Raw genomic sequence first — 7,500 nt, 5'->3', positions numbered from 1 at the left:
GGAAGGAGGACAGAGAGAGAGAGAGAGAGAGAGAGAGAGAGAGAGAGAGAGAGAGAGAGAGAGAGAGAGAGAGAGAGAGAGAGAGAGAGAGAGAGAGAGAGAGAGAGAGAGAGAGAGAGAGAGAAAGAGAGAGAGAGAGAGAGAAATATCATGCTACATATACCTTTGACAAATCTATTTCTATATAATTTCACAATCAGAAATTAATTTGTTAAAGTCAATTGTACATCAACAACAGAACAAGATAACACATAAAAAATAAAAGAAATGCAAAGTAAGGTCATGACATATAAGTGGAAAAGGTATATACTCAGCTCGGCATATGCAGGAAAATACTCCTAATTAATGGAAAACAGATCCTAGAAAATTGGAAAGATATAAGAACTGTAAAAATAAAATACAAACAAACAAACAAACAAACACTCGCACACACACACACACACACACACACACACACCCGCGCGCGCGCACACACACACACACCCCCGCGCGCGCGCGCCCACACACACACACACACACACACACACACACACACACACACACACACACACACACACACACACACACACACACACACACACACACACACACACACACACACACATATATATATATATGCATATGCAAACAAGCACAGATACATATACAGACAGACAGCCACATAGAGAATAAAATGTCACAGAAATAAGGCTTCCCAAAGTAAATCAACAAATCAAAGGAAAAGTGTGTCAATCACATCCTGTTGATCCTCCTTACCCTAATCACAAGATAAAAGGGCCTCACCCTCTATTGTTATTGCATTTCCCACCACACCCTCTAATACCAGACACTATCATTAAAAAAAAATAGCAATGGTTCTATACCAATTACTAACACATTTTTAAAAATGTAAGCCATTTCATGCAGTATTGTTTTCATTGATACATAGTATATCTTACATTTCTTACTGATAATTCTGAGTTACACACACACACACACACACACACACACACACACACACACACACACACACATATATATTATGAGATTCATTATAATTTGAATTACTATGACATATATCCTGAATGAAATCTATAATAGCAAAGAAAATGTATTTGTTTCCTAAGAATGAACATTTTTGAAAGGAAAAACAAAATAATGTACCTGGTCATAAACTAATACAAAAATATTTGCAGAAAAAAGCAAAACAGTATTACAACATTAGTGTGTCAAGGGAAAAAAAAAAAAAAAAAAAAAAAAAAAAAAAAAAAAAAAAAAAAAAATAAATAATAATAATACATACATACAACTATGCTTGCAGGAAAAGCACTTTCTACAACTTCCCTACAAAAAGATATACACAGTAAAACAATAAATAACTTCATGGCACAAGAAATTTGATGTACTTATGTATTACCATCAGAATGTCACACAAATACATCTACTGCATTATTCAGCTATTAACTTTTACTTAAATATTTTTCTACATTTATCCTAATGATATCTATCCACCTTATGCATTTTTCCTGTATAATTAATATATGATGTTCCTTATTTTATAGCTTCATGTATCTACTTTCCCTTCCACCGTGTTGCAAAGTTTGACATCAATTCTCTAAGTGGATCAAATTGCAATATTTATATTTGAGCAATTCTAAATTTTCAAGAACAGAAGTCCAAACAAGGAAAATGGACTTGACAAATTACTGTTATTTGGGGCCACTTGCATACTTTTACCCTTATTTCATTCAAATGCTGTTTTTCAACCTCAATTCCAACTAGTTCCAATTTCCAAAGCACCTAATTCATATCTACTGAATTCTAGTGATAATTTCAGGGTCGACTGAAAAAATAATAGATACACAAAGGAGTCATAAAAAAAATATACTGCTACTACAATCCATCTTTGCCACGTTTTGCCATGTTCACTGTAGTTCTGTTTTGTGAAATGTCTACACATAGATAGCTCCATAGCTGCTCAGCCACCAAGGAGTCAATCAGTGGACCTTGTGACTTCACTTGATCTTATCTTTCCTCCAGTTTAATTTTTTTCTTTCTTTCTATCTTCTTTTTTTTTACAAATAACATCAATATCAACACTGTTATCATTGATATAGACATTATAATCAGTATAATGCTATTAACATTACAAATAGCAATGCATGATCAAGTAAATCAAGGAAAAGGGGTAAAAAGGTGAGATAGGGAGTACAAGTTATCTCTTTGGTGACTAAGCACTTTAGAGACATCTTTGAATAAACAAAGTAACTCACAGTAGGCATGGCATGTACACACGTCATCCTGACTTCATTTTCTATTAGAAATTAAGGTACACCTAATTAGAATTTTGGACACATCTAGTACATGGTACACAGCACAATGCAATAACCAGATCAATAAATTCTAATGCATTTTTCTTCTATGTCACACATGTTATAGATTCAAAATAAAACACCTAGAAACAGAACTGAACTTTCATGAACAATGCTGTTTCAAGCGTGTGTTTGTATGTTGCTTGTTTAAAAGATTTTTCATTAATATATTCTTGCCAGAATGATGTCCAATCACATCATGGTAACCCTGAGGTGACATACTCATGGCATGCACGGTCAAGCATCTCTAAGTTGTGCACACTAAACAGTTATGTGCTTGTTTGGCAGATACAGCCCCTCAGAAGTAGGCTTAAAACCTTTCTGTAGCATCATTACCTAATTGATCATTTACACAGCAGCCAAGAGCATTTTATGTTACCCATGCTTCTAATTTTTTCCTCCAGTAGCTGACTTCACATGCACCATGATGCATTATTCAATATATAAAAAAGGATTTCCATTGTGATTGGCTTAAACAAGGAACCAGTCCGAGTTCTATAGTTGGATGGTATGTGGTGGAGACTTCCTGGCCACAGCCTTTGCACTTTTCTCTTTTTGTTAAGGGATATTTATGATTTAACAAATGGATTAATCCAATGTCGCCGGGCACGGCATGTACATATGTGACAATCCCACTGTGAGTTTACTTTATTCATTGTTTTTAGACATAGATGGCTACATTGTACTAAGTCTCCAAAGAGCCAATTACGAGCACTGCCTGTCTCGCCCGTTTACCCTTTTCCTTAATTTACGAATATATTTTACGTTATCTTATTTTGCTGTTACTAATGTTCATAATATTATAGTAATCATAATGTTTGTAATAAAAATAACACCATCGATATTCATAGCTTTAGTAAAACAAATTGTTTTTCCTGCCAATTCAAGGAAAGGTGAAATCAAGGTCACAAGGTCCACTAATTGACTCCTTTGTGGCTACTTGCAGAGCCATCTATGTGCAGAAACATTTCACACACGCAAGAAAAAAAAGAAATGAGCACAGCATTTTCCCAGCGGCATTGAGGTTAAGACAGATATGAGGGTCAAATTCACCTGAATCATGGAGGCCACTGGGAATAATATACAACTGTTTTATTTTATAACTTAACTAACTTTCAATTTTCAATCTGGAACAATAATTCTCCAACAGAAAGGAAATCTCTTAGAATTCATCAAATCTATCCATTTTTCATACTGTCCCACTTCTAGCATACAAATGTCCTTCATTATAATTCTGTTGCACTAAATCACAGAGAAATCTTAAGTACCCACATCAATTCCATTTTAAATGTATAATAAAGCTAAAAATCTCAATCAGTATATGCTTGCTCAGACAAATGATGAGCATTTAAATTTTCAATACAAAATAGTTAAATAAATAGATGAATGAATGAAATAAAGATAAATAAAGCTTAATTTAGCTTTCCCTGAACCTTCTTTTATCTTTCTGGGACAAGAAAAACAACCATTGAAACTAAATGAACACAAATCATAATTCTGGTGCCTAGCCCAATGCTCACTAATCTATAATTCTTCCCTTTACCCCCATGGGAACCTGCACAATTACCACTTCTTTTCATGTATCCTTCATTCTATGTACAAAGTCAATATAAGGAATCCCTTACTAATGCATTCAATAGACAATATCCCTGTATTTTTGTAGGAACTCTACATGTACTTCCCTTCTAAAGACCACTTCTCAAGGTCAATATTTTATAGTCTCTTAAATACACTCTTTACTTAACAAAACCAAAGTAACCCACAATCTTAAATTTACATTTAGTGCAAAAACAGTGCTTTATAAAATTTCGGTTCTGCACATAATTTATACGGTCTATAAGATAAACAATAATAACAAAGGTTTGATAAATTAATGAATTGAACTGCATCTTTCCCCCATAACATACTTCCTGCCAGTCTTAAGAAAAACAGCAAAATAAATATACCCAATAATATCATCTGCCATGAACTAGAGCACACGAGAAAATGTTATCAATCGCTATCATGAATATTCTTGCAGAACTGACCTTGCTCTGGTCCCTAATCTGACAGTAAAATATACATGTAAGTCATGATCATGATGATGAAAAGTAAGTCGGTTTTAATATCAAGGTTCTTCTCCTTCTTAAGGGGGGGGGGGCTATTTTCTTGCCCTCACATTCTGGCAAAGGCCTAAAAATCTTCATTTATCAACATACGCATAGTGAAGGTTTACTGGTAATTCTCTATAAAACAGATGCACTCGCCAGAGACTATGTCCATGTCACAAATTTTTCAACAATTCAAGTTACCGTGACTGGGTAATAGCCCAAGGGAAGGGTTGATGGGCCTCCTGGCAAACAGTGTGTTCACCTCTGAGGCATTACAGTTTGTATCTGCAGGAATATCTTTTATAACGACAACTGCAACTTGTAGTCCTCTATCAGACTATCTTCAATTTGTGTATCCATACAGTAAAGATTAACAAACTTATTTACCTTTGCTAGAAGTGACGGCCTTAATTAAAACCGCAGTACCTGGTATCGCAAAACTGGATTTTTAAAATTTACACGGACTATTTTCTAGTCTTAGAAATGTGGTTTTACATATTTTTAAAAGTTATTACCCCATTTTTTTTTATTTTTTTTTTTTATCTCTTCATTTGATGCGATAACTTCCTAGTTTTCGATTTGTAACAAACAATATCATAGAAGAAAACCGTCTTAGAATTTACTGAACCATTAATCTTACATTGCATTATCAGTATAATACAAAACTGTAATTATATCTTTTCTTTGTAATTTTCATTCAAATGCACCCCTTCAATTAATACAAAGGAAATATATCTTTAAATCATGAGCTCAATACAATGAAAAGCCAAAGTAAAAAAATACAGAACTGAAGTTGGATTCACTACTGCTCCTGATTTCTAGATATTCAGTAGAAAGCTTCTTAACCTTGACATAACACATTTACTAAAGAAATACATCTTAATTGGTAATCCTTGTTGATATATCATAATGCTACATTCCGAGAATTAAATATGTTCATTTCAATTAAAGTAAATTTTAATAATTATAAAAAAAATTGTACAAAAAAATAAAAAACAAAAACGTCCTCATGACCCAATTTCATCCGTCGGCCAAAGAAGTATATCAACATGAAATAAAATTATCCCACCGCCTCAAACTTCTCAAGGTAATCAATTTGATTGTCTTCACACAAATAGCAAATTGAAAGTCGAACTATCAAGCTTCTCTGACGCTCAATATCAAAATCTAAATCTAACTCTATTCTAAATTACCAGCTAAATCTAAGCAATTCTACACCAAAAACAATAAGAACGTCTTCATTCTAAACTACAGACTAATCCAACCTATGAAATTTAATTCCAAACTAAACTAAAAACCTGAAACCAAACTAAAGAGAACTACAAAAGCCCCCGATTCATGCTAAACAAGAACCCTGGTATTAGAACAAAAAAAAACCCAAACCCTCCGAACGAAATCTAAACCAAATTCTAATTCTAAAAAAAAAAAAAAAAGAGGTAGCAAAAGGAAAAAAAAAAAAAAAAAAAAGGTTTCGACCCAACGCCCTCGAACGCCTCCCTCTCTCACCAAACTCCCAACACCCTCCTGTTTTCTCGAGTTTTTTCCTTATTTGGGGACACCTTGCCACTGTTTCCTGCCGCGCGTTGCACTTCCTTCCACTTAGCACACTTCGGCCGGCCGTTTCCAGCCGCGTAAACACTGCACAGGGGACGTTGTGAAGGAAAAAACACTTTTTGTTTACAATTTCTCTCCCCAAACACTACGGGCGAATGCCTTAACCTCCTTTACCTGTGCTCGTTTTACGCCCTTCCGGCAGGTCCAGATCCCCGAAAGACGTCCCCGGCACAACCCCCGACCCTTCCTATTCCCGCCGCTGCCGTGCAACGAGCCACACGCCCCGCGATCCACGTAATTTACCTCTGGAATTGCAGAAAAAGCGTTGGTGCAGCTTAGACGCACGCCGCCATGGTGTTACCTGTCATCCGGGACCTCGAACAGGTGGGGAGGCATGCTGCTCAAACGCCGCTCCGCTTCGGAATCCGTCGCTCGCTCGCTCTCGCTCTCTAGCTCTCGCTCTCTAGCTCTCGCTCTCTAGCTCTCGCTCTCGCTCTCTAGCTCTCGCTCTCTAGCTCTCGCTCTCTAGCTCTCTCTCTCTCTCTAGCTCTCCCTCTCTCTCTCTCTCGCTCTCTCTCTCTCTCTCTCTCTCTCTCTCTCGCTCGCTCGCTCTCTCTCTCTCTCTCTCTTTGGGGGGGGGGGGTCTCTGTGGGGTGGGGAGAGGGTTTCTTTTTTGTTTCATGAATGGGGGGGGGGTTACTCATTTTTGTTTTGTCACAGAGTTTGGGAAAGAAGTGAGGGTTACGTTGTCGTTTGGGATTTTTTTTTCTTAGGTTCGTTTTATAGCTTATGAGGATTTTATTTTTAGCATGCTAGTGATTGTGGATTTTCTACTATATCTGTGTAAGACTTGCGACTCCCATCTATATGAAATATGAATGAAGCAAAACCAAGACCTTTCTCTAACTCCTTTCTTTCCTTATCAGCAACACATAATACCACCAAATAAAACAACAAATACAATAAGATAAGTAGCATATTCTTACATCACCTAACACATATCATACAGACCCCAAAAAACATATTTCCGACTTACAATTCATAAAATACCGAAGTCTCCGTTGAAATCCAATTCTCCCCTCGCGATTCCGTCCCCGCCCCCCGTTTTCTATGCGTGACCCCCAGCGAACAGTGAGGTGCTTGTCTCAGGTCACACTTGACACCCTACGCCACACTAGGGCTGTTTGGGTTACACTTGCCCCCAAACCGACCCCTTTATAACGCACACACTCGAAATTACAACCCTTTTCAATGGAAGTTCGGTGTGAAATCCGCCCACGCTTTTACAAATTTTCCTCCTGGTTAGCTTCTCCGCGACTTCTTATCTCTCGCTATCATTCAAATGGGATTATTACGGAGGGTGTGTTAACGGCAGCTGATAAAAACCAAACACAACATCACACCTCGGATGGAGTCGAGTGTCGAATAGCATCAACAACGGCCGCTTTTTACTGCGTCGAGATTTTAGCCAGACTTTTCATGGTTGTATTTACCTTGATTTCAAT

Source organism: Penaeus monodon, chromosome 41 (assembly GCF_015228065.2).
Source record: "Penaeus monodon isolate SGIC_2016 chromosome 41, NSTDA_Pmon_1, whole genome shotgun sequence".
NCBI classification, from domain to species: Eukaryota; Metazoa; Arthropoda; class Malacostraca; order Decapoda; family Penaeidae; genus Penaeus; species Penaeus monodon.
This window is presented reverse-complemented; position numbering follows the sequence as displayed.